Source organism: Coregonus lavaretus (assembly GCF_964263955.1).
Source record: "Coregonus lavaretus genome assembly, chromosome: 12".
In the NCBI taxonomy this organism is placed as follows: Eukaryota; Metazoa; Chordata; class Actinopteri; order Salmoniformes; family Salmonidae; genus Coregonus; species Coregonus lavaretus.
In genome coordinates, this window is record NC_139999.1 from 51,596,529 (window position 1) to 51,612,640 (window position 16,112).

Genomic DNA, 16,112 nt, shown 5'->3' on the forward strand with positions numbered 1-16,112 from the left:
AGATTCGTTAAGTTATATATTTATTTTTTGACACAGCAGTGGGAATATCGTCAGGGAAAGACATGAAGAGGGGCAAACATGGGGGTGTTGAGGCTGGGCTGGGGGTGTGAGGCTGAGCCAGTGCTGCCCCTGTTGAGGCTGAGCCCAGTGCTGCCCCTGTCGAGGCAGATCTGAGGGTGTTGAAGCTGGGCTGAGGGTGTTGAGGCTAGGCTGAGGGTGTTGAGGCTGGGCTGAGGGTGTTGAGGCTGGGCCAGGTTCTGCCCCTGTTGAAGCTGGTGCTGGTGGCCCTATTAGGCCCTGTGTGCTGGGGCCTGCTGCTCTCCTGTCCTGAAGGGTGAAAGGAACCACTTACTGTACATACAGTACACATACAGTATCTCACAAAAGTGAGTACACTGAAGAAATTATACTTTGCTACAATGTAAAGTAGTGAGTGTACAGCTTGTATAACAGTGTACATTTGCTGTCCCCTCAAAATAACTCAACACACAGCCATTAATGTCTAAACCGCTGGCAACAAAAGTGAGTACACCCCTAGGTGAAAATGTCCAAATTGGGCCCAATTAGCCATTTTCCCTCCCCGGTGTCAAGTGACTCGTTAGTGTTACAAGGTCTCAGGTGTGAATGGGGAGCAAGTGTGTTAAATTTGGTGTCTTCACTCTCACACTCCCTCATACTGGTCACTGGAAGTTCAACATGGCACCTCATGGCAAAGAACTCTCTGAGGATCTGAAAAAAATAATTGTTGCTCTACATAAAGATGGCCTGGGCTATAAGAAGATTGCCAAGACCCTGAAACTGAGCTGCAGCACGGTGGCCAAGACCATACAGCGGTTTAACAGGACAGGTTCCACTCAGAACAGGCCTCACCATGGTCGACCAAAGAAGTTGAGTGCACCTGCTCAGCGTCATATCCAGAGGTTGTCTTTGGGAAATAGACGTATGAGTGCTGCCAGCATTGCTGCAGAGGTTGAAGGGGTGGGGGGTCAGCCTGTCAGTGCTCAGACCATACGCCGCACACTGCATCAAATTGGTCTGCATGGCTGTCGTCCCAGAAGGAAGCATCTTCTAAAGATGATGCACAAAAAAGCCTGCAAACAGTTTGCTGAAGACAAGCAGACTAAGGACATGGATTACTGGAACCATGTCCTGTGGTCTGATGAGATAAACTTATTTGGTTCAGATGGTGTCAAGCGTGTGTGGTGGCAACCAGGTGAGGAGTACAAAGACAAGTGTGTCTTGCCTACAGTCAAGCATGGTGGTGGGAGTGTCATGGTCTGGGGCATGGCATGAGTGCTGCCGGCACTGGGGAGCTACAGTTCATTGAGGGAACCATGAATGCCATCATGTACTGTGACATACTGAAGCAGAGCATGATCCCCTCCCTTCGGAGACTGGGCCGCAGGGCAGTATTCCAACATGATAATGACCCCAAACACACCTCCAATACAACCACTGCCTTGCTAAAGAAGCTGAGGGTAAAGGTGATGGACTGGCCAAGCATGTCTCCAGACCTAAACCCTATTGAGCATCTGTGGGGCATCCTCAAACGGAAGGTGGAGGAGTGCAAGGTCTCTAACATCCACCAGCTCTGTGACGTCGTCATGGAGGAGTGGAAGAGGACTCCAGTGGCAACCTGTGAAGCTCTGGTGAACTCCATGCCCAAGAGGGTTAAGGCAGTGCTGGAAAATGATGGTGGCCACACAAAATATTGACACTTTGGGCACAATTTGGACATTTTCACTTAGGGGTGTACTCACTTTTGTTGCCAGCGGTTTAGACATTAATGGCTGTGTGTTTAGTTATTTTGAGGGGACAGCACATTTACACTGTTATACAAGCTGTACACTCACTACTTTACATTGTAGCAAAGTGTCATTTCTTCAGTGTTGTCACATGAAAAGACATACTCAAATATTTACAAAAATGTGAGGGGTGTACTCACTTTTGTGAGATACTGTATATAGCAACACAAGAATATAGATGGCGAGAGTAAGCAGTACCTGAAAATATAGAAGAGCAGGTAAGCACTCCGGGCTCTGGTCTTCAGCACAGTGGCTTCATTGGACATTGACACCTGGCTATCGTTACAACATAACCAGTTTCCACTGGCATTCAGGATGTCACTAACGTAGTGCCCTGTGGAACAAGGAAGACAGACTAGAGGTCAAGGGTCAGGCTCTTGTGGGTAATGAAGTGTGTTGTACAAGTTAACATTTAATTTTGGAGGTATTTTATCTGTTACATGTGTCAAGTTTCGAAATCAGAGATAAACAAATACACGTGGCATATAATTAGGCATGCCTCTCCATTCTTTTGAATTGCGCAAACTCTAAATATATCATGGTGCATGTCGGGATGGCACTTCGCTTGGCTGAAGTGGCTATTGGAGGGTCTAATTATCCCCTACACCAGGGTTTCCCAACTGGCGACCCGCGGAACGAATTTGGCCCACGGGTGATTTTATTTGGCCCCCCCCATGTTTTCTGAGCAAAAAATGTTTAATTATTAAAAGACTGTAAAAACACCAGCAAATCAGCTCCAAATGATTTTCATTTTGGAAATCTGTTACAAAGTATTCCCACGCACAATAAAGAGATGTATGTGACTGTATACAAATGTAAGCAAGGTTTGAAATGAGTCAAATATTATATCTGTTTGGGCTTCTTGCGGCCAATTTGCAGTCTACAAATTATTTGTAATTACGTTCCGGACCCCTGCCCATCTGGGGAAGAAGAAAAGAATTGGTCCGCGGCTGAATCTAGTTGATGATCCCTGCCCTACACCCTCGATCATTTTCACTCCCTCAGCTTTGGGATACTTGTGTATATGGCAGAGGCGCACGTGAACGCGCAAATGGAGAGCTGAGGAGAAGGGAGTGATTTGGGATTCAGCCTAAGTCTTATGTACTGTGTACCTGCATGTGTGTGTTTTAAGGTATTTACTTACCGGAGCTTGCGAGGCCTCCCAAATGAGACACTACGCCAGTCAGCTGGTAGTAGCCATTCACTGACTTCACTGGCTGCTGCTTCTGTAAGAAAACACTTGTGATCATAGGATTGTCATTTCCTCTACAGTCCACCACACTGTCTACAGTCTACTAGTCTACTGCAGGAGGTCTACTACATCTGTACTCCTCATAACTATCTCAGTGTTCTGTAATGACTTATTTTTCACTGGTTTCTCTCTCTCTCTCCTCACCACTGAGGCTGTCTGCAACACTTTCCCTGGTTCCTGGTCATTTGAATCTGAGGGGTCAAATATACATATAAAGAGCTGTGAAAAACGTGGTCACTTTTCTAAATTGCTCTGGTCTAAAACAGCTCCCATACATCACTAAATATGTCTGAGAAACATTTTAATTTGCAGCTTCTAGCTTCTCTGTCTGCAGGACCGTTTTGGGAGTGGGTGGTTTGTGTGGTGTTGGAGCAAGAATAGTGCCATGACCTACCTGAACAGCAGAGGGCGCTGTCTTTGGCCTGTCCAGGTGGGCTGGAGACTTGGCTGGTGAGGGTCTGTGGGCTGGAGACCTGATTGGTTTTGGTCTGGGGGATGGACACCTGGATGCTGGGGGCCTGGTTGGTGAGGGCCTGTGGGCTGGCAATGTGCAGGGTTGGAACCATGTCCCCACAGAGATCAGAGAGCCTCAGCTCTGGAGGAAACAAAAGAGGAGCCTCCAGCTTCTCCAACCCCCCAGGTCCTCCAAACCTCTTCAGATGCAGAACCAGCACACTGCCCAGAGACATAGAGGGAGAGAGATTAACAGACAGACAATGAAACCAGCCAACAAAATAACAGAAGAGTGAAATTTGTTTGGTGGTGCTCATCCCTAAGTCCTACAACCTGCTCAGGAAGGTAACTACTCCTAAAGGCTCAGGACACAAGGACCACTTATTTCATTAAACTCTGCCAGTCGTATGAGAGGTTATGAAGGGGCAACTCACAGAGGCAGTGTGTGGAACTGCTCCACCTTTGAGGCCTGGAGGCCTTTGCAGCCCTCACATGTGAATTCAACCTTTTCGCCCTGGGTTAGAAACAAAAGCATTACAAAACGAATGATACCACTACAATAACAAGATACATTATTCTGAGGCAGTGGGCAGCTTGCCCTGGGTGTTAGTCTCTACCCTCAAAGTGCTGAGCCCTAAGTGCTGACCTTGAAAGTGAGTGCTAGGCTGCTCAGCAAGGTGCGCTCAGGGCTGAAGTCCAATGAGAGGTGGTTGTAGTCCTCTCTGGTGGACGACTCGCGCCCACAGCTTCAGAAGCAGGACAAAGAGAAGCAAAATGCATCAGGTCTCTACAATGTTTCTGTTATGCCATGTGTTTTGTAATATTATTTTTAGAAAGATCATGTTCCCAGTAGATACATTAGAACCAATGGGAGCTCTTACCTGGTACATGTGCGCACCGACACAAGCTGGAACTCCAGCTGGGAAACAGGGCAGGTATAGCTCACCCCGAGCATCTTCAGTGTCATGCCCTCCTCCTTCAGCTGGCACAGCATATTCACAAGTAACTCGTGTGCGTCCTATGAGGAAGAAGAGAAAATCAAATTATGAAGAGAAAATGAACCCTTGCTAAAAGAGCGCTCGTACAGAAGAGAGTAGCGCCTCAGTTACCTGTTGTGAGTCCCCCAGATACTTCAAATCTTGTCCTGACAAGGAGTACTTGACCTTCCACATGAGGACTGTTTTTGAGACCTGGTTTGCGCCACTGTCAGGTAGACCCGAACGGTGCACATCAGACAGAGACCTGTAGGGGAGACAGAGAGTAAATTAGCAGCTGACTGGATGGCGTCAACCTACTGGCCTACGGCTGAAGAGGCAGATGAGTATATCCAAATATTCTTAAACTAGCGGCACCCCATCATTGGAAATGATTAATTCGATACAATGCAATTTCACCTTTGAGGACGGACAATGAAGCAAAACTTCAAAAATGTGTTGTTTATTCTCCTAAGATATTTGGTTTGGATACTGCTCTCAACTGACTAAAGAAAGTCAGCGCATCATTGAAGGAGATGATCCTGCCGCAGATTTGTGGCTCACGTTATTCTAATATAGATGGCTTTCTTTCGCAATGGGAAACACTCTTTTCATGCCACTTCGATACCGAAGTGACTTTTTCCTAGCAGCTTACAGGAACTTACGCAGCAGGTTAGGAGAATTAACGTAGCCGATTAGGAGACTGAGATTAAGGTTAGGAAAAGGGTTAGGGTTAGCGAAAATGCTCTCCTAACCTGCTACGAAAATCACTTTCTATCGAAGTGGCGGGAAAAGAGTGTGTCCCTTCTTTAATTTATGACCACAAATAGTGGGTGGGTGGGTGTGTGTCTGCTCTTGAGCCTTCCCTTACCTGAGCAGGTTGGAGAAGGGGGAGGAGCTCCAGAGTTGTTCCTGGCGTAGGATTTCCTTTGAGAAGTAAGGCAGGACCAGAAGGCACTGCAGGGTGGCGTTAAGGAAGCAAGTGTTGCCAATGTTAGGCAACCTGTGAAGAAGAAGCAGCCATCAGTTTACACATAGAGATACAATATCCAGAAACATAGAGTGGCCTATGTCATAAACCTTCATAACTCTAGAATGTGATTACAATGGCAGCCACCTTGGTCAGGGATACATTCTATGTAATTCTGTGAGTACACAAAGGAGTGGATGTCCTTTAGACCAAGATGACCATAATGCATGGGTTTATAATGATCTAATAAAACTGGCATGCTTGATAGTAAGCCCTGTCCCCATACTATATCAGACATCTCTAAACAATAAAGAGTTTATTTTCAATGCATCTGCAGTGTGTTGTGGTTGCATCTGCGGTGTGTTGTGGTTCACCCAAGATGTTCCATGTTGACCCCGGCCCCCCGTTCTCCTCTGGCCCCCTGGGTCTCCTCTGACCCTCTGGTGGCTGAGCTGGCCCTGGGAAGAGTCAGGCTTCTGGCGGCTGAGATAGGCCTCTGCGGCCTTGGGCTAGAGTAGTCCTGAAGAGACAGAGGTCTGGAGGAAGGAGAGAAACAGGTCTAAAGCCTCCAAAGCAGAGATAGTATCACTCTACACAGTCTCTCTCTTAAATACTATAATGTACTATAAACACAGTCTGAGTAGTTATGAATGTATTGCTGTCCATATAAATGCAGTGTATCAAGTAAACCAGGGCAATAGGTTAGTACTCTCTTTATCCACTAGATGGGGCGAGAAGAGCCTAAAACTACAGTTTGGGGGTCATAAGAATAGGAAGAGGTAGGCCTAAATTAGAGGAACTTAGCTATCTATCCTAAACCTCAAATATCTCAGTATATACAGGTTATGTTGAGTGACATTTGCAAAAGCCAAACTTCATGTACATTTCATGTACACTTTTTATGTATTCGTCAATCAGAATGTACTTTTACTTTTATTCTTCCCACTAGGTCTAAGAGAAAAATACTACACCAGAATTTAAGTAATTGTTAATCGATTAAATGACCTGATTTCATACCTTTTTGCACCAGCAGAAACAAGCCATGTCAATTAACCAATGAAGACAATTGAACATGCCACCACAATAAAGGCATTTTAATTTGAAGACAAGAGTGCCTTCATCTTCCTTGTTTTTTGATAGCTTCCATGTTCTTTGTGGGTTGGTCATCGGTTTATTGAAATGCTAAATGCTTTTTCTCTTATTCACCAGAAGATGGACAAAGGGTTGGTCAAAAGAATGTAAACAGGAAATAGAGATTTAGCCAAAACCTCAAACAACCCAGATTGGTTAGGGACAGTTTTCCTTATTCAATATTGCCCTGAGGGCAGCTCTGCCTCAAGGGCAGAATGAATGTGGTTGGTTCAATTAAAGCTCAATGGTCAGTGGGCAGAGCTTACAGCACCCAGTGCGAGTTAAATACACTTGCTAGGTGGTAAATTGGTGTTGGATTTAAGGCATATCACATGGGTTGCCACACGCAAGGTTGCTGGATTGAATTGTGTTTTCTAACCTCGCTCCAACCACTAAACAATTATTTGTACCTAAACTTAACCCAACCCTAGCTCGAGTCCCAGATCTGTTTGTGCTGTCTTGCAGACAGCACAAACTGATCTGGGACTGGGCTAACCCAACCCCTACCCTACTAGCCTTTAACTGAACCAATCACATTTTATAGTGACAGGTCAAATGGGTACAGTAAGGGTGTGGCGTCACTGTAAACATCTTTGATATTAAGCATCTCAATCATATCACGTGAAATGGAAGGAGTTCCCATTGGTCGTTTGACCACCCGTTACTCTACTCAGAGGACCATGGTTACATCCGTAACTCAGCGTTTTCATGTCTGTATTTATTCAAATGGAATACAACTGGAGAGTAACATCAAAAGATACTCGTAGCATCTCTGAATCTTTATGTGGCATTCCTCCTCCAGACCTGATTGAGGGTTAGAAGGCTCCATAACGTCAGCTGCCCAGCTGCTTCCCTTTGCTGTGTTTCCTATTAGGATCGGCATGAATCCCAGACGATAAAGCTTCCTGAGCTGAAAGAGTTACAATGGTTAACAGAATTATCTTCAATTGGATTATCTTACATTTGTTTGTCTTTATTGAAATTGCATGGCATTTTCAATATGCCCACCCAATGTTCAAGAATGGCATTTTTCCCTTTTTTTCTGATTACAACCACTCACTTTCAGTTATTTGAAAAGGAAATAATCTCCCAAATATCACTATTTCTAAAACAAGCCATAGAAAGTTGGTTGCAATTTCAATTTAATCCTCCATAAACAACAGAACAAATAATGCAACAAATATTTTGGTTAATCTCAAATAGTCTAATTGACCAAAAAAAAGGTATATTCTTCGTAAATGATATCATCTATAGGACTGGTGGAGTTATGCCGCACATGCAGCTAACAAAAACATATGGAAATGTCTGCTCTACCCAAAATTACAAACAAATAATTGCAGCCTTACCGCAAAAATGGAAGAGGAAAGTTGAAGGGGGAGAAGGTAAGGAACTTGTCTGTTGGCCTTGCATTAATGAACATAATTGGTTAAGGAAAACTGTGATAAATAAAAAAGTATATCAGTTTCATTTAAGGACCAAAGGATTGACAGCCGTCCCATATAGATTGCAAAATAGTTGGGAAGAGCATTTTGACGTACCGATCCCATGGCATAGTGTTTATGAACTGATATGCAAAACGACACCGGATTCAAAACTTAGAATCTTTCAATTTAAATTATTATATAAAATTCTTGCTACCAATAGAATGTTATTTATATGGGGGATACAATCTTCCCAGCTCTGCAGATTTTGCTGCGAAGAGACAGAATCATTAGATCATTTGGTTTGGTACTGTCCATTTGTAGCTTGTTTTTGGACACTGGTCCAGGAATGGCTAAAGGATTGCAATATTTACATGGAGCTAACCTTTCAGATAGCATTACTGGGTGATCTGAAAAGTCATAGTCAATCGATAGTGTCCTATTTAGTTCTCGTTGGTTGTGTGTGTCTTTGTGTGTGATTGCTCTTCTGTTTCGTGTTGGAGCTACTATTTTCCCTCCAGTGTTTTGGAGAGGTTCTTTTGCACATGTTAGTGCGCCGTTTGTTTTGTCGCCTGTGTGCGCCGTGTATTCGCCTTCGGGCTTATTGTGCTTATGTCTTTTGTGAATATTGCACTAAAGTCTTTGGACTGAGCCTCTGCGTCCTGCGCCTGATTCATACACCACACCCACCTTCAGCACCCGTTGACACGAAGAGACAGAATCATTAGATCATTTGGTTTGGTACTGTCCATTTGTAGCTTGTTTTTGGACACTGGTCCAGGAATGGCTAAAGGATTGCAATATTTACCTGGAGCTAACCTTTCAGATAGCATTACTGGGTGATCTGAAAAGTCATAGTCAATCGATCAATAACATAATAATACTTTTAGCAAAAATGTTTATTTTCAATTCACACAATCTGTAGAAACAATGAGAATAGAAAGGTTCAGAACTTTTGAAAGACATCACAGTACAGTTGAAATATATATGGCAAATAGAAGTCCTATGTGGATGGTGTTAAAAGATAGATGGGAGGTGTTGAATGGAATTGAAGGATGGGACTAATAACAACTAACAACAAATAATAACAAGATAACTAATAATGTAAGCATACTGTGTCCATAATAAGTATATAGGTTGTAGGTTGGGAGGTTTTGTGAAAGAGCACAGTTAGAAAGATATGGCATATAGAAGCAAACCGGATGGACATCATGAAAATGATTGGAGGTTGAGAGTAGAAGAAGTTCAGGAGAAAAAACAAACAGGTAGCTTAGTGGTTAAGAGCCTTGTGCCAGTAACCGAAAAGTTGCTGGTTCTAATCCCCGAGCGGACTAGGGGAAAAATCTGTCAATGTGCCCTTGAGCAAGGCACTTAACCCTAATTGCTCATGTAAGTCGCTCTGGATAAGAGCGTCTGCTAAATGACTAAAATGTAAATAATTATTGTAAAATTGACTGTGTCCATAAAATGTAGACAGTAAGTATAAGATTGAAGTAGAGGCCTAAGCATTGTTGTTTACTCCAAGTAGGGAAAGGGTGGCGGGGTTGGAAAGTAATAAAGGGGAATAAGTATGTGTGTGTATAAATGTGTGTGTATATATGTGTGTATATATATATATACAGTGAGGGAAAAAAGTATTTGATCCCCTGCTGATTTTGTACGTTTGCCCACTGACAAAGAAATGATTAGTCTATAATTTTAATGGTAGGTTTATTTGAACAGTGAGAGACAGAATAACAACAAAAAAATCCAGAAAAACGCATGTCAAAAATGTTATAAATAGATTTGCATTTTATTGAGGGAAATAAGTATTTGAACCCTCTACAAAACATGACTTAGTACTTGGTGGCAAAACCCTTGTTGGCAATCACAGAGGTCAGACGTTTCTTGTAGTTGGCCACCAGGTTTGCACACATCTCAGGAGGGATTTTGTCCCACTCCTCTTTGCAGATCTTCTCCAAGTCGTTAAGGTTTCGAGCGTGACGTTTGGCAACTCGAACCTTCAGCTCCCTCCACAGATTTTCTATGGGATTAAGGTCTGGAGACTGGCTAGGCCACTCCAGGACCTTAATGTGCTACTTCTTGAGCCACTCCTTTGTTGCCTTGGCCGTGTGTTTTGGGTCATTGTCATGCTGGAATACCCATCCACGATCCATTTCAATGCCCTGGCTGAGGGAAGGAGGTTCTCACCCAAGATTTGACAGTACATGGCCCCGTCCATCGTCCCTTTGATGCGGTGAAGTTGTCCTGTCCCCTTAGCAGAAAAACACCCCCAAAGCATAATATTTCCACCTCCATGTTTGACGGTGGGGATGGTGTTCTTGGGGCCATAGGCAGCATTCCTCCTCCTCCAAACACGGCGAGTTGAGTTGATGCCAAAGAGCTCAATTTTTTAGGAACACTCCCTTTAAGATTAGGAACACTCCCTTTAAGAGTGTTCTCCTAATCTCAGCTCGTTACCTGTATAAAAGACACCTGGGAGCCAGAAATCTTTCTGATTGAGAGGGGGTCAAATACTTATTTCCCTCATTAAAATGCAAATCAATTTATAACATTTTTGACATGCGTTTTTCAGGAACTCTTTGTTGTTATTCTGTCTCTCACTGTTCAAATAAACCTACCATTATAATTATAGACTGATCATTTCTTTCTCAGTGGGCAAACGTACAAAATCAGCAGGGGATCAAATACTTTTTTCCCTCACTGTATATATATATATATATATATATATATATAAAACATGGGGGATTGGAAGTGATGCAGACAATTACATTGATGGAAGTTACAATCTACAATATTAAGCAGATCTACCCCCCCCCCCCCCCCAAAAAAAATAAAAAAATAATCCTCCCCCGACATCCCGGGGACCTGGATCAATGTCGAATATTGCAGTGCATCCGGTGTCACCATGATTAATAAGAGGTTGTACACCACAGTGTATTTCACAACAGGAGGATTTCAAACCAAACCAAATAGAAGGGATGTTATACCACAGTGTCCACCCTCTAAATAATCAGACACTCTATCCACCACATTTACATGTGTACTACATTTAGTGTGTATACTTTATTAGTTTTTCAATGCGCTTTAAACAAGTAGTCGAAACAAGGGCAGATATTTATGATGTACGCTACTGAAAAGGATGCTCATGCTAGTGTTGAAGAGCAAGTCTCCCTTGAGCCGCATGATTGACAGACCAGTCATCATTTATGGTGGGGGGAGATCGGAAATCAGATTCGTTAAGTTATTATTTTATTTTTTGACACAGCAGTGGGAATATCTTCAGTGAAAGACATGAAGAGGGGCAAACATGGGGGTGTTGAGGCTGGGCTGGGGGTGTGAGGCTGAGCCAGTGCTGCCCCTGTTGAGGCTGAGCCCAGTGCTGCCCCTGTCGAGGCAGATCTGAGGGTGTTGAGGCAGGGCCTGGTTCTACCCCTGTTGAGACTGGGCTGGGGGTGTTGAAGCTGGGCCTGGTACTACCCCTGTTGAGGCTGGGCTGAGGGTGTTGAAACTGAGCTGAAGGTGTTGAGGCTAGGCTGAGGGTGTTGAAGCTGGGCTGAGGGTGTTGAGGCTAGGCTGAGGGTGTTGAGGCTGGGCTGAGGGTGTTGAGGATGGGCTATGGGTGTTGAGTCTGGGCTTGGGGTGTTGAGGCTGGGCCAGGTTCTGCCCCTGTTGAGGCTGGTGCTGGTGGCCCTATTAGGCCCTGTGTGCTGGGGCCTGCTGCTCTCCTGTCCTGAAGGGTGAAAGGAACCACTTACTGTACATACAGTACACATACAGTATCTCACAAAAGTGAGTACACTGAATAAATTATACTTTGCTACAATGTAAAGTAGTTAGTAAACAGCAGTGTACATTTGCTGTCCCCTCAAAATAACTAAACACACAGCCATTAATGTCTAATCCGCTGGCAACAAAAGTGAGTACACCCCTAGGTGAAAATGTCCAAATTGGGCCCAATTAGCCATTTTCCCTCCCCGGTGTCAAGTGACTCGTTAGTGTTACAAGGTCTCAGGTGTGAATGGGGAGCAGGTGTGTTAAATTTGGTGTCATCGCTCTCACACTCCCTCATACTGGTCACTGGAAGTTCAACATGGCACCTCATGGCAAAGAACTCTCTGAGGATCTGAAAAAAATAATTGTTGCTCTACATAAAGATGGCCTGGGCTATAAGAAGATTGCCAAGACCCTGAAACTGAGCTACAGCACGGTGGCCAAGACCATACAATGGTTTAACAGGACAGGTTCCACTCAGAACAGGCCTCGCCATGGTCGACCAAAGAAGTTGAGTGCACCTGCTCAGCGTCATATCCAGAGGTTGTCTTTGGGAAATAGACGTATGAGTGCTGCCAGCATTGCTGCAGAGGTTGAAGGGGTGGGGGGTCAGCCTGTCAGTGCTCAGACCATACGCCGCACACTGCATCAAATTGGTCTGCATGGCTGTCGTCCCAGAAGGAAGCATCTTCTAAAGATGATGCACAAAAAAGCCTGCAAACAGTTAGCTGAAGACAAGCAGACTAAGGACATGGATTACTGGAACCATGTCCTGTGGTCTGATGAGATAAACTTATTTGGTTCAGATGGTGTCAAGCGTGTGTGGCGGCAACCAGGTGAGGAGTACAAAGACAAGTGTGTCTTGCCTACAGTCAAGCATGGTGGTGGGAGTGTCATGGTCTGGGGCATGGCATGAGTGCTGCCGGCACTGGGGAGCTACAGTTCATTGAGGGAACCATGAATGCCATCATGTATTGTGACATACTGAAGCAGAGCATGATCCCCTCCCTTCGGAGACTGGGCCGCAGGGCAGTATTCCAACATGATAACGACCCCAAACACACCTCCAATACAACCACTGCCTTGCTAAAGAAGCTGAGGGTAAAGGTGATGGACTGGCCAAGCATGTCTCCAGACCTAAACCCTATTGAGCATCTGTGGGGCATCTTCAAACGGAAGGTGGAGGAGTGCAAGGTCTCTAACATCCACCAGCTCTGTGACGTCGTCATGGAGGAGTGGAAGAGGACTCCAGTGGCAACTCCATGCCCAAGAGGGTTAAGGCAGTGCTGGAAAATGATGGTGGCCACACAAAATATTGACACTTTGGGCCCAATTTGGACATTTTCACTTAGGGGTGTACTCACTTTTGTTGCCAGCAGTTTAGACATTAATGGCTGTGTGTTGAGTTATTTTGAGGGGACAGCAAATTGACACTGTTATACAAGCTGTACACTCACTACTTTACATTGTAGCAAAGTGTCATTTCTTCAGTGTTGTCACATGAAAAGACATACTCAAATATTTACAAAAATGTGAGGGGTGTACTCACTTTTGTGAGATACTGTATATAGAAACACAAGAATATAGATGGCGAGAGTAAGCAGTACCTGAACATATAGAAGAGCAGGTAAGCACTCCGGGCTCTAGTCCTCAGCACAGTGGCTTCACTGGACATTGACACCTGGCTATCGTTACAACAGAACCAGTTTCCACTGGCATTCAGGATGTCACTAACGTAGTGCCCTGTGGAACAAGGAAGACAGACTAGAGGTCAAAGGTCAGGCTCTTGTGGGTAATAAAGTGTGTTGTACAAGTTAACATTTAATATGGGAGGTATTTTATCTGTTACATGTGTCAAGTTTCGAAATCAGAGATAAACAAATACACGTGGCATATAATTAGGCATGCCTCTCCATTCTTTTGAATTGCGCAAACTCTAAACATATCATGGTGCATGTCGGGATGGCACTTCGCTTGGCTGAAGTGGCTATTGGAGGGTCTAATTATCCCCTACACCAGGGTTTCCCAACTGGCGACCCGCGGAACGAATTTGGCCCACGGGTGATTTTATTTGGCCCCCCATGTTTTCTGAGCAAAATATGTTGAATTGTTAAAAGACTGTAAAAACACCAGCAAATCAGCTCCAAGTGATTTTCATTTTGGAAATCTGTGGCAAAATATTCCCACGCACAATAAAGAGATGTATGTGACTGTACACAAATTTAAGCAAGGTTTGAAATGAGTCAAATATTATATCTGCTTGGGCTTCTTGCGGCCAATTTGCAGTCTACAAATGATTTGTAATTACATTCCGGACCCCTGCCCATCTGGGGAAGAAGAAAAGAATTGGTCCGGGGCTGAATCTAGTTGATGATCCCTGCCCTACACCCTCGATCATTTTCACTCCCTCAGCTTTGGGATACTTGTGTATATGGCAGAGGCGCACGTGAACGCGCAAATGGAGAGCTGAGGAGAAGGGAGTGATTTGGGATTCAGCCTAAGTCTTATGTACTGTGTATCTGCATGTGTGTGTTTTAAGGTATTTACTTACCGGAGCTTGCGAGGCCTCCCAAATGAGACACTACGCCAGTCAGCTGGTAGTAGCCATTCACTGACTTCACTGGCTGCTGCTTCTGTAAGAAAACACTTGTGATCATAGGATTGTCATTTCCTCTACAGTCCACCACACTGTCTACAGTCTACTAGTCTACTGCAGGAGGTCTACTACATCTGTACTCCTCATAACTATCTCAGTGTTCTGTCATGACTTATTTTTTACTGGTTTCTCTCTCTCTCTCCTCACCACTGAGGCTGTCTGCAACACTTTCCCTGGTTCCTGGTCATTTGAATCTGAGGGGTCAAATATACATATAAAGAGCTGTGAAAAACGTGGTCACTTGTCTGAATTGCTCTGGTCCAAAACAGCTCAGATACATCACTAAATATGTCTGAGAAACATTTTAATTTGCAGCTTCTAGCTTCTCTGTCTGCAGGACCGTTTTGGGAGTGGGTGGTTTGTGTGGTGTTGGAGCAAGAATAGTGCCATGACCTACCTGAACAGCAGAGGGCGCTGTCTTTGGCCTGTCCAGGTGGGCTGGAGACTTGGCTGGTGAGGGTCTGTGGGCTGGAGACCTGGCTGGTTTTGGTCTGGGGGATGGACACCAGGATGCTGGGATCCTGGTTGGTGAGAGCCTGTGGGCTGGCACTGTGCAGGGGTGGCACCATGTCCCCACAGAGATCAGAGAGCCTCAGCTCTGGAGGAAACAAAAGAGGAGCCTCCAGCTTCTCCAACCCCCCAGGTCCTCCAAACCTCTTCAGATGCAGAACCAGCACACTGCCCAGAAACATAGAGGGAGAGAGATTAACAGACAGACAATGAAACCAGCCAACAAAGTAACAGATGAGTGAAATGTGTTTGGTGGTGCTCATCCCTAAGTCCTACAACCTGCTCAGGAAGGTAACTACTCCTAAAGGCTCAGGACACAAGGACCACTCATTTCATTAAACACTGCCAGTCGTATGAGAGGTTATAAAGGGGCAACTCACAGAGGCAGTGTGTGGAACTGCTCCACCTTTGAGGCCTGGAGGCCTTTGCAGCCCTCACATGTGAATTCAACCTTTTCGCCCTGGGTTAGAATCAAAAGCATTACAAAATGAATGATACCACTACAATAACAAGATACATTATTCTGAGGCAGTGGGCAGCTTGCCCTGGGTGTTAGTCTCTACCCTCAAAGTGCTGAGCCCTAAGTGCTGACCTTGAAAGTGAGTGCTAGGCTGCTCAGCAAGGTGCGCTCAGGGCTGAAGTCCAATGAGAGGTGGTTGTAGTCCTCTTTGGTGGACGACTCGCGCCCACAGCTTCAGAAGCAGGACAAAGAGAAGCAAAATGCATCAGGTCTCTACAATGTTTCTGTTATGCCATGTGTTTTGTAATATTATTTTTAGAAAGATCATGTTCCCAGTAGATACATTGGAACCAATGGGAGCTCTTACCTGGTACCTGGTACCTTACCTGGTGCGCACCGACACAAGCTGGAACTCCAGCTGGGAAACAGGTTAGGTATAGCTCACCCCGAGCATCTTCAGTGTCATGCCCTCCTCCTTCAGCTGGCACAGCATATTCACAAGTAACTCGTGTGCATCCTATGAGGAAGAAGAGAAAATCAAATTATGAAGAGAAAATGAACCCTTGCTAAAAGAGCGCTCGTACAGAAGAGAGTAGCGCCTCAGTTACCTGTTGCGAGTCCCCCAGATACTTCAAATCTTGTCCTGACAAGGAGTACTTGACCTTCCACATGAGGACTGTTTTTGAGACCTGGTTTGCGCCACTGT

The 16,112-nt window shown here is 44.8% G+C and overlaps 1 long non-coding RNA gene across 1 annotated transcript; it reads right to left on the minus strand.

Annotated features, from left to right (window-relative positions):
* Positions 1–13,448: 13,448 nt before the first annotated feature.
* Positions 13,449–14,895, minus strand: LOC311137993. The gene is made up of 3 exons (XR_014614002.1): positions 14,834–14,895; positions 14,332–14,413; positions 13,449–13,523 (listed from the first exon to the last, which is right to left on the minus strand). It is a non-coding gene; the product is annotated as an uncharacterized lncRNA (long non-coding RNA).
* Positions 14,896–16,112: the final 1,217 nt, after the last annotated feature.